Raw genomic sequence first — 18,648 nt, forward strand, 5'->3', positions numbered from 1 at the left:
ACTCCTCTCTCATGAGACCCCACCTGGAGTGTTCCATCAAGCTCTGGGACCCCCAACACAAGAAGGATGTTGAACTGTTGGAACACACCCAGAGAAGGGCCACCAAGTTTAGAAGTCTGGAGCACCTCTCCTCTGAAGACAGACTTGGAGAGCTGGGGCTGTTCAGCCTGCAGAAGAGAAGGTACTGAGAGGACCTTAGAGAAGCCGTTCAGTACCACAAAGGGGCTTAGAAAAAGCTGGCAAGGAATATTTTACAAAGGCATGTAGGGGCAGGACAAGGAGTAATGGCTTCAAACTGAAGGAGGGTAGGTTTAGATAAGATATTAGAAAGAAATTCTATAGTGTGAGGGTGGTGAAGCCCTGGCAGAGGTTGTCCAGAGAAGCTGTGGATGCTCCATCCCTGGAAGTGTTTAATGCCTGGTTGGAAGGGCCTTGGGCAATCTGGTCTTGTGGAAGGTGCCCCTGACCATGGCATAGAGTTTGGAACTAGACAATCTATGAGGTCCCTTCTAACCAAAACCATTCTATGATTCTATGTGTCTATGATTGGTATTTTTTGGCAAGTGTACTAATACTGAATAGAACTGAAAACTTTGGGGATATTCCTGTTTTCATCATTCCAATAGCATCAATCACTAAGGAAAGGGGCAAAAAATATGTGCCATCTTAGAAACACCAGAAAGGCAACAGAATCTCCTTGACATAGACTTCTATACAACCATTATAATTTTTCAGGGTGTAAAGCATTCCCATGTTTCTAGTATTCAGTTGTGAGGGGAGAAAACTATTAATTTGCATTTAAAGGCATGTCCATCTTAGTTTGGCATTTGGGAGACCTGGCAAAAGGCAAGACAAAATAGTTTTAAAATATTAACTGATACTCAAAATACATGAAGGGGGAGGTGAAACAGGAAATTTTTCAGATGTGACTTGATGAGGGTTAATGAGCCCTCAATTATATGTGTACTTTCTTGGCTGATAAAATATGAACATATTCCTCTGCCTTACTGTTCTGGCAGATTTTTCAGCGGCAAAATACAGCTTTTTGTTTAGCAAGAAACACAACCTACTCACAAGTTTGTTTCAGACAGAAAAATAACTCAGGGGTCTTATAAAACAGATTTTCCGATATTTCAGTACTTAAAAGAACAAAGTCAGTGTGACTTGAAACTTGACCACTCCTTATTGCCTTCTGAACATAAAGAACAATGTCACTACAATCAATGAAACAAAAAGCAAGATGACCTTAATTAAATAATTTAAGGAGAAATTGAGGAAAGTGAAACATGAAGGTGAGGAAGGAGGGAAAGAAGCTTCCTTGCTGGAAATTTGCCTCTCTTATTTGGAGAATGCAGAAGTTTACTAGAAAAAGACAGAAAAGAAAATAAATGTAAGTAATAAATCTTTTGTGTTAGCTCGTTAATGTCTGTGCTTTTTAAAATTTTTATTAGCTTTTTTTTTTTTTTTTAAGAAATGTGGAACCGTTCCATGGACACAACTGAGCTGTGCCTTCTGTTAAGGGTTGCAGCACTATTGAAGTTTGAAATAATTTAAGCGGTTCTGTTGGGCTTTCAATTCCCCCCACCTTCTTTTTTTCTTTTAGTGGATTGAAATGTGACCAAATAGCAGCATGACTGTGAATGGAAAAGATAATTCTCACACGACATTCTTCCCAGTGCTTTGGGGAAAATGCACACATACAAACACATTTGCTGATGTCTGATTCAAGATGTGAAAAAAGGAAAAAACCAAAAAATCTATGAGTTTTTTTTTTCTGAAATTGGAAACACACTTTAAAACTCTCCTATGATTTGTTTTGTTTAGGCTAATTATGACTTCTGCTTTATGTTGCCACAATAGACACTAAACATTTGCAATATATTTACTGAGATTAAAAGAATTATGGGATGAATCTGTATCTATTATACCATTAGCCTTAAGCAACACTGCTTGAGTAATCAGTGGGAATATATTTTTATAAGTCAAAAAGGTGACTTAGCAGTGTAACCAGGCATTTTGCATTCTCAATACATTACATAATAAAGAGTGCTAGCAAATTTTGCTCTTCAGCAAAAAAAATACTCTTTTGTTGAAATTTTATGTTGCTATATTGACAGAGCTGGATTGAAGACAAAGGCAAAAACTCATGCATACTCATATACTGGGAAGTATAGCTTGCACTGCCTCTCTCATGTCTGTGCAATTTGTTTATTTTTATGTCCTTATAATGAACTTAAAAATGGGAACTTCCTGAAGCAAAGTATGTCCAAAAGAGTGAAAGCTGCTTTAAATATTCATTAAATATTCTAACACTTGAGATACAAGGATTTACTTCTGTTGTTGTGCCTCCCACGCGCGTGCACACAGAAAAAGCATTCACTTTCCTTATTAAAACATGATGGTGAAACTAGTTCTTACTAAGACCATTTTTTCCACATCCTACTCACAAAATCTAAATTAGATTAGAGTCAAGCTTCAGCCACATTGTCTCTTCTTCCAAGGACTAGAGTTTTTTTTTAGCATCTATGTATCTTTTGAGTTTCTCCAGCAATATGAAGGACTGTGAAAACTCTTAGCTATAAAAGCTATTTTAGATCTTATAAAATCATATCTACTTTCTTTCATCCAGCTTTTCTATTGTATATTGTTATCTTTTCCTTCAGTCTACAGCCAGAAAATTTGTATCAGCATTTTCCCCCCTTAATATCATGGTATACAGGATAACACAATATCAATTCACCAGTGAAACTCAAGGCCCTGATATATAATTTTGGAAATTTATATGCTATTAAATGAATAAATTATTTCTTCCAACTCTCCCATTTTCTATATTCCTATCTCTGGACAAATTTACTAACCGTCTAACAGAGCCAGCAGAATAGGAGGTCTATCCTGATGGGAGAGATCCCCAGTGCTTCTTGTTCATAGCTTGGCATATAAACTACCATTTTACAATACAGCAGTATGCATCAAGATGCAGAGTAGCTGAGGAGGTTCCATGGAGCACATTCATCTTTGTTTGCAACAGGACTTCTAATTTCTGGGAGATTACAGGAGCAAGAGTTGGGAGGACAGATTCTAAGATCTCCCTGAGGCATCAGAGATCAAGGATCAGTGCAGAATAAAGATCTGTGTTGAGGCTCCAAGCTACAGGTGAGGAGTCTAAGACAGTATTTCAGACTCATCATCTTGCTGAGCAAAGAGTAGACCTAACAAGCTGATGAGGAGTCTAAGACAGTATTTCAGACTCATCATCTTGCTGAGCAAAGAGTAGACCTAACAAGCTGATGAGAAGGAGGAGACTTTTGCCCTGTCCAAACTTATATGTCTGAATTATCCTGCTGAGGAATAGACAACTTATTCTCCTCAGGAAGTTACAGGAGGAGCTCAACCCTTGCATGGTCAAAGATCTTGTGGTACAAAGAACACTGCTAAAGAAGTTAGAAACATCCTTCAGATGAGAGTGGTCACGTGTCTCTTCTACAGGAATACCTTTACCACATGCCTGCAGGGTTTCACTGTCACATTTACTTGAGGAATGCTGAGCCAGTTTCAATACATCTGTACAAGCGAGTTTGCACTGGTGCAAAAAGTCAATAAATACCACTCTAGACAAGCTGTGAGTTTCAGAGACATTTACAGATTCGTGGTGATGACTGCTATTACATTATGGTTACCTATGACCAATTACAAAGGGATGGATAACTGAAAAGCATGGATCAAAACTGAATAAGACCATACTTGCTAGCAACTCAATTCAGCAAAAAGGTCAAAAAGAGCAGGTCAGTAGCCAGGTTTTAAGAAGTAAATTTTGCTAAAGTTTAGGTTATTTTGAGTCTTTTTAGTGCTAAACTTTATAAACAAGTCTCATAAATAAGTATTCTCCCTTACCACAACCCTATTCAGAACCATGGAATTTTCTTTCACTTTCCTCGCACTGAGAAACTCTGACAAAGATGGCTCAGATGTGGACTGAGCTTCAGAAAACATGCATTCCACAGCAGATATTCAGGAACTGGATGAATGGTGCAGGTGGTCACATCACTTGCATAATTGATGAGTCAACAGTTGATCTTCTCTCACATGCCAAAGTTCTTGATAAGAAAGTTGTTCAGCTATTTTTCTTATAACAGGAGAAATTGAAATTGTGTTTCCTAGAATACTACCAGAGGTTAGTAGTGCTCCCAATTAAATGCCTGGCACTGAATGAATTGAATGTTCAGTGCTATTCACAAAGTGGCTAAGTTCAGAGAGCAGGAAGCTTTTTAAGGGGGTGGGTATGAGCAAACTCAGGTGGAGATCAGGCTAAAATTAACACCAAATATTCTCTAAACTAGGGTGGTTTTGGACTTTGTATGTTTAAAGTTGATAAATTTCAGCTCTATTGGTTAGCTCTTCATCTGGCTACAAATAGAATTTTAAAATAACTTCATAAGGACAATACATGCATCAATAGGATATATGCATGTTGGACTAAAATTAGATTGTTACAATTGTCAGTTCTAAAGTTATCGAGACGTATAAGAAGCACCACTATGGAGAATCAACAATAAATGATGGGAAGAACTTCCAGCCACTTGAAGATGAGGAAAGGCAGCATTGTTGTGAAGCAGCAAGATATTCAGGGAAATAATATCACTAATGTCAATAATAATAAGGGTTCCAGACTGGGATGCTCTTGTTTGAAATTTATCTATTTCAGGACTCAAAAAATTAATTAAAAGTCTTCCCAAGCTTCTGTAGAAGGCAATAAAAAATCCATACTGAAAATAAAACCTAAACTCAAGGTAAAAATCTTGCATAGTTTTAGTTTATATGTTTTGAGTAGTAGACCTCAACACTGTTCAGTTGGACTGCACAGCAAACCACTGAATTTGAGATACTCTTTGAAGAAGAACTTATGTGACAGACCTGGTCAAAACCAGGAAGAGCATCTTCTTATGTGAATGTATTTTTGAGAAATATTTCTCCTGCTGTTCACTGTGACTGGAAGATCTATTTAAAGGTGAGCTAAGAACAACTGCATCCATCATAAGCAAACTATAAGCTGGAAAGAATTGCTTTAGTACACTGCTTTTTATAAATATACAGTTTACTCAAATGAACTGAGAAGTCAGGATGAAAATTGAATATAAAATTTAATTTCAAGTAAGATAATGAAAACAACAAGTTGAGGGCACGTGTTTAAAGCAACATAAGCAACAGTTATTAAGTTAGAGAACAACACTGAGTTGGAGGTAGCAATGGATCTCCTCAAGAGAGGACTGACAGAACGACCTAGGTGGGCTGGAACAATGGGCCATCTCCTGAATTCCTAACAGAATTCAGCAAGGACATTAATGAAGTCCCTTTGCTCAGAGCTCATTAAATGGCACGTTATGCTCAATTGTTGGGCCTACAGTACAAATCCAGCTGTGATGAACTGGAGCAAGACCAGTGGAGGGCTATCAAGATGTTTTAGGGATGCAGCATTTGCCCTGCAGTGAGAACATGGTGTCGTTCCTCCTGGAGATTAGCTGGACATGGGGGGGATTCACAGCAGCTGCCCAGTGCCTGTAATTAGGTTATAAAGAGAGAGAGCCAGGCTCTGTCAGGAGTCAGCAGTGCATGGCAGGAATACAAGAGATAAGGGGCATAAGCTGAAACAAAAGAAGGTCAGACTGGATATAAATCAAAGCAAGCTTCTTCCCTGAAACAAAGTCAAATAGCAGAACAAGTTGCCCAAGACACTGTGCGCTTAATATCTTCTGGGGATTTTCAAGATGCAACTGGATAAAGTCGTGAGCAACAGGATCCAATCTCATAGCCTAGTTTTAGCACCACCTGAGACTTCCCAAGTCCTTTCCAACCTGAATCTTCCACTGTTCATTCTGTTAGTATAAGATTTAATATATTTGCGAAGGGCTTGGTTGAGAGTGTCTTCACAGGAAAGGTTGACTTTCCTTGTTCTTGAGAGAGGGATAAAGAATTGACTTGACCATCCCCATTCAGAATATTTATGGATGAACACAGTGCTAATCAACAACTGTGCTTTGTGAGGGCAAAAAGTAAATTGAGAACTAAACCAATATGAAATTTTAGTGTGAAGATTGGCTATTTCTTTCCCTGCACTACACAGTCAGGTCTCACAGTATCACTGCACATTATTGTGTGTCTCATAACAAAGCTCCATGTAACACAATTTGATGTGGCGTAACAGACGGAGACATCCCAAACTTCAAAATTCTGCAATGGTTACTACTGAGACTGAGGGCAGGAGAGAGCTTCAGACCAAGCTCTTCTCCTCTCAAGAGTGTGGTACCTGAAGAACATGACTGCCTTTCCAGTAAAAGCAGCGATGTCCTGAGGACATGGTTTCTCCTGTCTCTGAAACTTTTTTACAGGATGATTGAAAAAGTCTTTTGGAGTGAGCACACCAAGGACTGAGACCCCCTATCTAGCCAAAAGCATTCAGTCTCACTCTGTGTGTGGCAGTAGGCACAAAAGATGCCCAGACAGAAATGGAAAACATAACAATATTTCTAGATTTTTGCAGAAGCAATGCACTCAATAAATTGCAAATGCAGCAACTCTGTTCATTTGTTCTTAATAACAATAAAGAAGATGCTTGGAAGGGAACCATTAACCAAACAGATTTTTTCCCAAGATTTGTTAATCTCTAGCAAGAGAACTGACAAAATCATCACTAGCAAAAAAGAGCTGGAGACATGAAAGAAGAAGGCTTGACACTTCATCGTCAATGCCACAAGCTATTAATTTCCCTCTGAAAATCCAGTGTAACAATTTTGATTCAGGAAAGATGAGTGGCCATAGCAGGGAAAGTAAACATGAACTGTGGAAAATCATTCTGGTTAAGCTGGAAAGGCTGCAGCCAAGATATTCCCACTTAACCTTCATCAAGGAAAAGGTCAAAAAAGGCCAATGTAAGCAGGGCACAGGATGGAACAGAACAAAACTTCCTATGAAAAAGATGAAGTTCACATTCTTTTGGTCTTCATTAAAATGATTCCACATCACTCCACACTTTCATTTAAAGCAGTTTCCTGACAGCATTGAAAACAAGATCTTAAAGCATTTTTTGTCAAAAGATAAAAGTGTAAATGGAAAACAATTTGTGTACTGTACACAAAACTGGGAAAAGTATGAAGGATGCATAAGAAAGAGAAAAGAGAAATAATACCTTTAGCCTTAGCAAATTAAATAAGTGGTGGTATGCAAGGTAATCATCCACCCCGTGTGCATTCATGTACATGTACTCTAAGCTGAACAGTTACCATGGCATATGTGGCTTTACCAAAGTGGAATTTTTTTTTACATGAAGCTTCTAAAGAAGAGTTTTCTTCAAGCAGTACAAAAGAGATGGAAATTAATGTCTACAGGTATGTAATTTCCAAAGTGCTTAGAAAACAAAATAGCTCTCCTTTGATACTCTCACCTCCTCATGTCCATAACAGCAACTATGGCTACTGGGCAATAGAATATAATACATGGTAGATGCCACACTCAGGATTTCTCCTGGAAGAACAGATAAGTATACCTTTGAGCAGACTATACATGAATGGATCAACAGATAAGTGCAACAAGCACACAGAAATGCTACTGAGAGAGAAAAAGAATATATTTTCTTTCCATTCTGCACTCACCGAATCTGGTCTGCCTTCCTGTGGGATATCTATCAGTCACGACACAGACTCCTACTCCATCTATTTTAGAAGTGCCCTAGTCTCTCAGTCTAATTAATATGTGATGTCTCTCCCTATAGTGTCAGCATAGCACTTTCTTGCCCACCTCAATTTTCATCCTGCATTGTTCACTATCGCTGTTCCTATTCACTGTATATGTTGGCAATTCATGATGAAGTGGGGCAAAAATCTTCTTCAAACAATGAGTGTGGCCCACACAGAGCTTTGAAGATAAGGACTGAGATATGGACTCTTTGTTTCATACCAGATGTGACTCAGCAAGGTGTCTGGAAGAGACGGGTGAGGCATTCTAGGAAACCTGCTCTACCTCCCTGTGTTAGGCTCTCATCCAAAATAATTGCAACACGTTTTTTAGAGATTTGACAGTTGGGTATGACTTCAAAAACCCAGACTCATAAATACATGCATTACTGTGATCAATTCTGAACTGAAAAGCCCAGCATATTCTTCTACTGTAGGCAGGGAAACATAGCAACTCTGGCAATCACTGGTGGCTGGAGACTAAAACAAACCAGTGAATAGTTCAAATAGCTACCACATTCAACACTCTGGTACTCCACATGTCTGTGTCCCTCTTCCACTGTCGTGGTAGCACTTGTGTCACAGTTCAGGCTTCAGTACTGAGCCGTGATACTGCAGCAAATGCAGAATAGTTGAATTACTGTTGTTATCTGAATGGTCTGTGACTGAAGGGCAAATATTCTTGTGGGAAATGAAAATTTCCTCTGCACTGTATGTTGCCCTGGGGCTTCCAAGGTATGTGCATGAGTAATCTCCATCAGAGGAGTGGAGCAGACAGGTCACAGCAGCAGCACCACTCATCTGAACTCGAGCTGCTGATGCCCATATTGATGACCTCATTAAACTGTCCTCAGTAAGTTGGAAACAGCTTTATTCAAAGCAGCCTCGAACCAGCACCCAACAGCAGTGTCACAGGCATATGAATATCATTGCAGAACTCCCTCAGCACAGATTCAAGCTCCTCAGCAAGTGATTCTCTCCAATAACCCTCTGGATTTCTTAACAACAACTAAGGATTCTTACACTGCATGTAAAAGGAGGAATACACAAAGTACACACGATATTCTCACACTGCGCATGCTCTGCAGCTACCAGAAAGTGCAGTAAATTCTCCATCCTTACATACAAGATAGACACAGTCCTCAGAACACACAATATCAAGATACAGTTGCACAATGTCTCTTGTCCAAGACAGCACATACATCAACTATACTTAGCCATGTCCTTGTTTTATCTGGATTTTGCAGACTATTTTGCATGTTGGCAACTATTATCCTCTCTAAAGGTTTCATAGGATTTGATAGATGTCCTCTTTGTGCTATAGATATCCATGGTACCCAAGACCAAAACAAATAGCTGTAACACAGGCCTATTTCTTGTTATATTGCATCTCAAACCCTTCACAAGCTGATGATGTGCAAAACTGTGCAAAACAAAATTTGTGGAGAGGTTTGCGGAGCAATTTATTGAACGACAAATTGGGACATGAACTGCAAAGGATGGAGAAAATCTGAAAAAATGATGTACTTCTCTCAATACCTCTCAGTAGGTGCACATCTTCCTACGTTGAATTGCTATTCTTTTGAGGACTCTGGTGATCCCTGACCATGCATACCTCAAAGTCTCTTCATTTTGCCTTTCCTCACTTCAGAGAATCCCTGCTTTAGAGGAATGTTCCATACCAAACAGAAGGAAAACAAAACCCAAATTCAGTGGCCTTTTTCACTTAGGGGTTGAGTTGCAGAGCAGTAGAGCTCAGGAAGCCTTCCTCCCTAAGCCTATATATTGGCAATGGACAAAAGTTTACAGTGGTATAAAAAATATTGATATAAAGATAAAAGAAACTACCAGAATTCCTGACAGTTACTTGTGTTCACTTCAGAACATTTTTATTGGTCTAACTGTGGTAGTTGTCTCCCTAAATCCTATCCCCTCCTGGTGGCCAAGCAGATAGTGTTACAGTCTCAGTTCATAAATTGGCCTAGATGTATAATAGATAAAAACAAGGTAAATTCACATGTATTTTACTAAACACACATTCACGATTTCAGATGTTACAGCTAAAATAAAATAGTGGGGAATGACATCAAAGGAACCTCTGCTCAATATTTCTACAAAGGTTGGATTAATGCAGAATTCTTTATTGTAACGAAGGTACCAAAAGCCAAATATTATTCTAAGATCTATGATTCTTAGCATTTTTGCAGTCCTTGGGGAAAAAAAAAAAAAAAAAAGATAGTTAAAAGACAGTCTGTGCTGGTTATTTACGGGATGTTCAGTTTATTATTGCACTACTGTTCTCTTACTTGTGACTGGCATGCCCCTAGGCAGTCAAGTCACTGGGAAATAATCCTCAAAAGTTTTAGCATAGGTAGACTCAGAAACATGGGCCTTGAATCTCTTACTTTTCTCTCTTTCTTCCATTCTTTGTCCCACATCATATTCCTCTAAGATCATCCATTATTCCTCATTGTGATTTTAGTGCTTGTGGGCACCCCCACCACCATGTCTGATTCCCCTATGCTTTATCTACCCCACAGACCTTTGAAACATTCTTTAAGTAACAACACTGAGTGATTTTTAAAACATTTTTCAGTAACCTATATAATTTACATTTACATTTTTTTGTCAGCAAAACCCAGCAATAAAACAGGTGACACTTTGGAGGAGTACAGTGTTCCATTTGTACAGTCAGTACCAAAACTACATTTAATCTAAGTATCCTAGTCTCTTCCATTAAATCATATCTCCAGGATTCAAATTAAAGACCTGCTTAATGCATTTGTCATGGAAAGACAAATATATCTATAGGAGACACCTTAAAGAGCTGTGTAGGAATTACACCACAGCTGTTCAAATACAGTGTTTATCCATGGCACTGCTCATCTATGGGCTGATCAAGAAACTCAAGATGATATCAAGTTCTTCCACGTTAAGCTCCCTAGCAATTTTTGCAAAGCAAGCTAGCTTCATCCCTACACATGGAAAGAGGCAGGTGCCTTTGAAGATTTACAAAAGGAAATCTTGCTTCCCTAACTGCAGTGCCTGGAGGTCTTCAGGGGGACTCTCTTCATGGGTCAGAGAGAGAGCACACCTTTAGGTAGCTGCTGTTTTTAAGACCCAAGGGGCATCCTGGCTACCCAGGCTGGATCCCACCCTCAGAATCTCATTCACCTTTTAAAGCAGCAGCTGAGCAGGCACTTCTGTTTCTTTCCTCTTTTCTCTCCACACCACTTATTAGCTTCTCTCCAAATCCTAGTTGTTGGGTTAGAGAGTTAGAAGTGGTAAGGGAGGACTTTCTATATTCTGAGTGACACTGCAGTGATTCTCTAAATAAAAAGGGATAGGCTTTCATTAGAAGTGCACACTTAGCCTGATGCTCATGGTGACACTGGCACAGTCTGTGCCAGATAACATCTGTTATCACACTTGTACTGTGGACACACACAGTGCCCCAGTGTGTAGGTTGAGAAGGTGTCACCAGGTAGCTGAATATCTTACAGCTCACAGTCCGCTAAAGGGTTGGCCATGTTTCCCCTCCTCACCCCAAGCCAGCAGCTCCAATCACTTTCATTGTTCCATGTGGATCCTCTGTCCACTTGCTGAGAAGAACCAGCTGAGTAGGCAGGCAGCCAACAGAGCTTCCCACTGCCCTGATGAGTTCATTCAGCACTCCAGGAGGTGAGCCAAGAGGCAAACCTGGCACAAGGAAGGAGATGGGAACACACTGCTGCAGGCAGAGGATGGGAAGATCAAGGATGGGTTTCTCCAGGGCAGCAAGCTATTCTGCTGTTTGAGAGGAGACAAGAAACCTCACCCTCTGTTGCAATAAAACCTCTTCAACAAAATGGGAGTTATCAGACGACCGATCAGAAATTTCTGGGGGAGCTGGTTACAGTAAACCTCAGGAAAAAAAGTTAGGTTAATTGCCAGGCACAACATGCACAAACCCACCTTGTTCACACAGCCTGCATGCATTTACATAGGCAGGTTTGGGATTTCTGTTAGTTTCCTTCTTGTTTCTGGAGCTGCATGCAAGCCAGCTGTCTCAGCAACCAGGAGGATTAGGTTTAAAAAACCAGAAACCAGATATCTGAACTTCTCACATTATATCTTGACTCTTACACTTGAAGCTTTACAAAGAAGGCTAAATATCTTCAGACTACTGATAAAAGTCAGGAGAGCTGGCAGTTTTGCAGATGTTTACAGGCTTGGCAACACATTTTTCTGTTTTTAAGTGAAAACAGACAAAACAGTGCACATGGTAGAATAACGAACATCTTGGCACATTGCAATTACAATACTGGAACAGACCACTATTCAGTTTTAATAGATGCTTTTGAGAAAAACAATCCCCTGTGTTCAGCTCCCTGTTACATTTATTCTCCAGAACTCTAGTGCCAAAAGCTTCCCCATCTTCTCTGTGGGCTTTCCAAACAGAGTTCACCTCCTGTGAAGCACCACAAAAATACAGCTGCTGTCAAGCAGCTCCTCTCCTTGCTAAGATGGGTTAGAGTCACATCACAGAGAAATGGCAGCATGCAGTGCCACAATTACATTCAAACCAGAAAAGGATTTTTTTTTTTTTTTGAATACAACCTCACTGATTTTCTAGTCTTTTGCTTCCATATAGGAACTCCATGAAGTATTCTATGGATAATCTAGCACTGACCTACAGCCTGGAATTCTACAGCACAGTACCATATCTAGAAATCTTCCAATATATATTCAAGCAATACTATCAAATTTGCAGATATAAATACTATAATGCAAGTTTCTATTAAATTGTAAGTTAATTTTTGCTATTAAAAAATAATTATACAAAAAAGGAAATAATGATAACAATTTGAGTGTAAAGGTCAACTATTACAAAAAAATGTTTCAATGTAACCAAACCACTGGTGGTGGTTATGACTGGGAAGGTTCAGAGCTCCAGGATTAATAGAGTAAATACACACAGTAAGGCTTACCAACCTTTTCAGCAGATTCTGAAAGTGGGAACTAAAGTTCTGGGAAAATCACTGACACTAAATCTGCTGTGTGCATAAACCATAAGATGAAACAAGCATTCATTTCCTCAGAAAATAAAATTCTTAAGATACATGAAATCAAAATGGAATTACACTCACCAGTTAACAACTTTTGAGTATGAACAAGCAATGCTAAACAAAGATCTTGCAGGGCCCTCAAAAGCAGTCTACTGACATAACTGAAATGTGCTAAAATAATTTGGATAAAAAGAGTCTGGTTTGGTTATTAATTTATTAATTATTGTGCTGTATTCTGAGGTGACACTGCTTAGAGCCTTGAGCCTTTCCACTTTACAGCATCCTCTCCAAGCACATGACAGCATTGAACTTGCCCTTCTTGGTAAGAATTACAATGGATTTACTGCACTCTGATCTTATGGAAATGATGAATTAACATTGGAGCAAGGAAAGTGAAAGACTGAAAAATCCAAGGGGGGCAGGAGAGAATATTACACTGCTGATCCAGCTGGAAAGGCAGAGTGGTGACTTAAGGCTTGTGAAAGGGAGAAGCAGGGTGACTTGCTGCCTCTGCTAGGGCACAGGGGACTGTACCCCCTCCCTCCCACTGCCTTTGCTGCTTTCTACACTGTGGCTGCTCAGGGACAAGGTCTGCAGGTAACTGCAGGGCAGGGACAGCCACAACTCAATGGATTGTTCACTTTGTGCACACAGCCCCCCACTTCACCTGTAGCCCACTTAATGCAGCTCTACCTGTGATGGAGGCATTAGGAAGTTGTAGTATGAGGAAGATAACTGTGTCTTATGGGTGTCACAAAGCTCTCTTGAGAGCTGTGTTATTCAGTGCCTTCTGATTTAATATCCTCTGAACCTCCAAAGATGGCAGTTAAAATTTAAACAGGCATTCTGAAAAGACACTCTTGATCCCATTATCAGTGTTGTGGATGGGATTACAATGGGGGTGGTAATGGTGGAAATGTTTTAGGTGAGATCTAGTATCAACAGCAGGAGTGGCCACTAATTGGATTCTTTCTATGTCACTGCAGAGTTGTCACGGGACCTCGTTCTCTGTTGAACACTGCAGCTCTCAAGGCGCTCAGAAAGGAGCTTTCTCAATTGTTATCACATCAGTCTGCCTTCCCACTCAAACACAAATCCCCCAAAGCTCTTTCTAAAGCTAAGGAAATCATGGAACCCATGACTCCCATGACATCTGCAACAAGTGTCCTGCCTCATCAGTGTGAGAATGGGCCCTGACATTACACAAGGCTCAAACTCCTGATCCTACATGAACATTTGGTCATATATATAATCAAGTGCAGAATATAAATTAAACAAAGCTAGATAAAAAACCTGTAAACTATCAAAACAGTCTGCAATAAAGTGTTTCTAGCCAGAACAGAATTTGCAAATGTTTTAAATTATTTTTTTCCTTAGCTGTCTAATATCCACTGAGTGTGAGTTTTATAATGGCTTGCAGTGTCCCTAGCATCACAACATTTTAAATAAACTGTTTTTATCAGTTTCTGACTGGAATAAGAGCAGTTACAATAATTTTCACACTGCTACTTGCAATCTCTAGGATACTTCTGGATTTCTACATGCAATTTTTTTCCTAACAATGTCTAATTTAGCCTACTTTTTGAAGGTGCATTTACATGCCATTTGGAAATTCACCAAGGGTTTTTTTTTCAATGCAAATTACACTAATCATAATTAATTTTTTTCCTCTGAACAGAGACAAAAATCAATGAAAGGCCAAGGAGACATGCCAAGAAGCAGAAACTGAAGTTGCATATTGTGATGTAATGAGCTCCCCCACCTCAATTATAAAGTGCTAAGAAGAGGAAGCCCCTGACAAGCAATAAACTGACACATAATTAAGACAATTCAGGGCAGAACATATTCTGGCTGGAAAACATTTTCTTGTGCTCTACCTAACTGCTCAGAGCAGTGAAAGAAAAAAAAAAGCAGGGTGACACTTTGAAAACTCTATGAAGACAATAAGTATCCCACCTAATTTTCACTAGCTGGGGGAACAAGAAACACACCAGCTTTTGTGCAGTGCAGGTTGCCTCACATCACAAACAGAGTTGATAGTACAGACATGCCTGGTATGTTCAGCATTCCATATCAAGCAAAGATGAATTAGCCGCAACAAAAATGTGTTACAGCTTTCATGCAGCAGTTTATGGATTTTTTTTGTACCTCTGGAATTTTTTACCTTGAGCGTATCATGGAACTTGTACTGTCTCAGATCTTTTCCTAAGATTATTTTTATCTTACTGTGAGGAACATCTCTGTGAGCTCTGAACACTTTTACAGCTGCTAGGATGCTAATGGGAACTTCATGTGTGTACCCAGCACAAGTGCTCTCAGGGAAAAAAAAGCCAGTGTCAAAGGAAGGTATGTAGAAGTCACCATAAATATGTCTTTGAATGTTTACCATCTGGAACAGTAGATTACGTTTTGACAAGAAGCTGGACTGCCCCGTGGGCATTGTCTTTTAAACAGCCCCATCATTATGAAGGAAGGAAAAACATGATTTGCTGTTCCTAGTTTCTCAGCAAGATTTTCTGGCAGTGCTAGAGAAACTAGTTTGTTTTTTTTTCCCCCTAGTAAAACAATAACAAGTTGGGCATGTGTAATTAGCTATGCAGTTTCTTAAAAAAAAATATGGTTTCTTGTAGATCATCTGATCTGTGATCCAGTGATACCCACAAAGAGGGATAGGTTTCAGCTAGGCAGTGACAGCATCAAGCTCTGCAGCTCGCAGTGCTGCACCTCAGATTTGCTGGAAGTCTGAACCTCTGTGTGCTGAAGCTGGCTTATTGAGCTTCTCACAGGACACACTGGGAGAAAGAGGAGAAATCCAATATGCAAGACTTGTACGTGGAGCTATAATGAGGTTTTCCTTTGGTTTTGTTTTTCATTTTAAGCTTGTAAAAGTTTCCATCACTTTTTACAGTGAGAAAGTGTAGACTGAGAGAAAAACCAAAATGGTCAAATTTATTCACATAAATCTTGGTCTGGTTGTGCAGTGATTTTTGGGATTTAGCTAATTCTCTGTTTCAAATTGCTGTGGATGACTTCTGGGGACACATTTGTACTAAAGAGTGTGTTTGAAAATACAAGCTGAGAACAGCCTGTAAAGAGGCCAAATAGTCTGTTCAAGGAAAAAAAGTTAACAAAAAAGTTGGTTTGAGGCAAAAAAATATGTGCAACATGAAACATGGGTTTATGGGCATCGTTACACTGTTGAATACCAAAATCACAAAGCACCAGCTATAAATCCCCTTGCTCAGCCTACTAAACAGATCTTATTTCAGAACACATTATATACAGTATTATATATAGAATATCTCACCTGTAAGTGGTGAGGACAGTGTTAGATTTCTTTCACAAGTAGGAGGCCAATAATTCATAAGCACCAGAGGTATGTGACAGTTACTGTGAAGAACTGTTAAGGTGCAAAAGAAGCAAATAATATTGTTACTCTGCACAGGAAAACAGCATAAATATACAGCAAATATTAAACTAAACAACTCCAAACCAAATAAAAGGAAAAATAATCCATCCTGTTATTTCTCCATCTAGATAATTTAGAATAAAACAATGAAAACGTCTTTTCTGATAAGCTAACATACTGTAATTAGTGATAACACTTCTGATTTAGTTAATTTGCTGGGCTTCCCACGCTCCAGACATCAATGAACTTAATAGCGGAATTAAATGAAAATGATAGCAGAGTACTTCCATAACTAATTTCTAATTATATTTCCTTCCTAAACATACATTTTTGCCTACTTCTAATTAACACTTCAGATCGCTAGTTTAGAATCTATAAATATACCGAGTCTTTAATGATCCATTATAGTGATGCTACTTAGTTTTCAATGACTTGTAAAACTTTCACAAACAGATCTGCAAATGAATTACATCCATCTGCTCTGCTGCAGCTGCAAGAGCAGCATTACATTGTACCCTGCCTTTCCCTACTTTCCTGATTTTCTCTTAACTTTATGCCCATGTGTAAGCCAAACCACCTCCATGCCGATTGTCAGGAGCCCAGGCAGGTCTCCATAAAGGAGTCTTCAAACTTTACAGGCACCCCAAATGTTTCAAAACATTCTGGTTTGCCCCCCAGCCGAGCCCCAGCCGGGCTGCACGCTGCTGAAGCATCCTGCTGCAGACCTCGGGCATGCTCTGCCGCGGTGCCTTCCCCCGCTCGGGCGCGCAGCTTCCGCGGCTCTGCGGAGCCCGGGGGCGCTGGCGCCGCGGCCGCGGTGCCCGGCACACGCGTGTGCGGGGAGAGCCCGGCCGGGGAGAGCCGTGCCTGCGGGGGGAGCTCCCGCAGGGCTGGGACACACCGCTCCCGCGGAGACCTTCCCATCTACACCTCCGAAAGCGTGACCTTAGCGGCGTTAAGAGTGTTAGCTCTGTGAAGACGGCCAAGCATCAGGCTGTGCTCGCTGTTATCTGTCAGCCGTACAATAGCAGCATTGATAAGGCAGCAGCAACTGGCTTTGACAAGTGTGCTGTGCTAGCATTCCTCTGAAAACCGTGAAGGAAAGAAAAAAAAAAAAAAAAAAAGGAGAGAGAGACACACAGAGAGAGAGAGAGAGAGAGGCATGAGGTGCCTTTTACTTTACCTGAACAAAGTGTGCGGTTTTATTTTTCCCTCTCAGCTGCTGGAAACGATTCTTCCAGTTTCTCCCCCAGAGCTAGGTATTTCTTCTTTTGCTTGCAGCTCACACTTGGGGAAGACCACACAGCTCCAGCAAGGCTGCCTCTCTCCCCTAATCCCCACTCGAGTGTGATGACACACACTAACCCCAACCATCTGTTGAAACACGTCCTCAAGCACTCAGCACAGTGGTGTGTCAAGACGGGCTGCCCAATCCAATCGCTGGGGTTGGGTGGCTCTTAAGGAGCTGGAGGCAGAGACAAGGGCAGAAACTATAAGGCTGAGAACTCTTTAGCAAAGTAACCTGAGATTTTGAGAAAGGGCTGCTATTGAAAAAAAGAGCAGAAGGGGGAGGTACTCGCGGGAAGGTAGAGGGAGTGGATTAGTCTGGTGGCCAGTTGTGTAACTTCTCACAACTCCTTGTATTCCCAAGGGACCACTGGGACCCCTTCGCAGTGGGATGCACAGAAGCACAAGAGCAACACTAAAATGTTTTTGTGGCGGGTCTGTTGAGGGCAATCTCCTCCGAGAGACGCTTTTCTAAAAGAGATAAATGATGCAGTTTGAAATCCTGATCAAGTGCTACTGCGGGAGTCGATGTGACATCTGCATCCCGAAATCCCAACTCCTTACGGTGCCGCGGGTTCCCCGCGGCTGCTTCCAGCCTTCCTGGGAGAACGGCGGAGAGAGGCTGGAGGAAAACCGGGGTGTGTGTGTGTGTGGGGGGGCGGCCCCGGCTGCCGCCCCCCGGCCGGGAAGCAGCCACCAGCCTGTTGCTTCCCACCCGCTTCCGCCACCGCCCCGCAGTGTCCTGCGGGATGCGGCCGCAGTTTCGGGAGCGCTGCCCTTCCCCTGGGGACCCCTCACCGCCCCAGTCGCGCTCTGGGCTCCGGGCAAGCCTGGATTGTGTCTAGTCTGTACCTCAGTTTCCCTCTGCCACAAAGCAAACATTATCACACCTTCCTCCCTCTCAGGGTCACTGCCAGGAAAAATCCACTAATTTACAGAAGATGTCCGGGAATGATAGATAAGGGACACAGAAAAGCTGCTAAGTGCCAAAGAAACAGTTCTTTCCTTTCCCCTCCCTGTAATAGGATAGCGTGGAAGAGAGACTTAAAATCTCAAGGGTTTTTACCTCATTACCAAGTGCCTGACTTGACACTTGCATTAAATCTACATTTCACATTATGACAGATGTTGTGTTTTCTTTGAACTGAAAGGGAAGGACGTTGTTTTGGCATTAAAAGTT

At 40.8% G+C, this 18,648-nt stretch overlaps 1 protein-coding gene across 10 annotated transcripts in view; it reads right to left on the minus strand.

Moving 5' to 3' along the window:
* The window catches only part of SULF1 (sulfatase 1), a 179,298-nt gene that overhangs the window by 103,912 nt on the left and 56,738 nt on the right, over positions 1-18,648 (minus strand). For 5 of the 10 annotated variants that reach the window (XM_039702875.1, XM_039702874.1, XM_039702878.1 and 2 more), the window contains exons 1-2: positions 17,365-18,021; positions 16,080-16,172 (exon numbers count right to left, since the gene is read on the minus strand). The exons of 3 other annotated variants lie outside the window; for them this stretch is intronic. The gene's annotated coding sequence lies outside the window, so the exon portion shown is untranslated. Of the gene's footprint in view, positions 1-11,269; positions 11,424-16,079; positions 16,173-17,364; positions 18,022-18,648 lie in introns of those variants that run through there. 2 more of the 10 variants (XM_039702868.1, XM_039702870.1) reach the window with 2 other exon arrangements.

Source organism: Passer montanus, unplaced genomic scaffold, assembly GCF_014805655.1.
Source record: "Passer montanus isolate IOZ18808 unplaced genomic scaffold, ASM1480565v1 scaffold16, whole genome shotgun sequence".
In the NCBI taxonomy this organism is placed as follows: domain Eukaryota; kingdom Metazoa; phylum Chordata; class Aves; order Passeriformes; family Passeridae; genus Passer; species Passer montanus.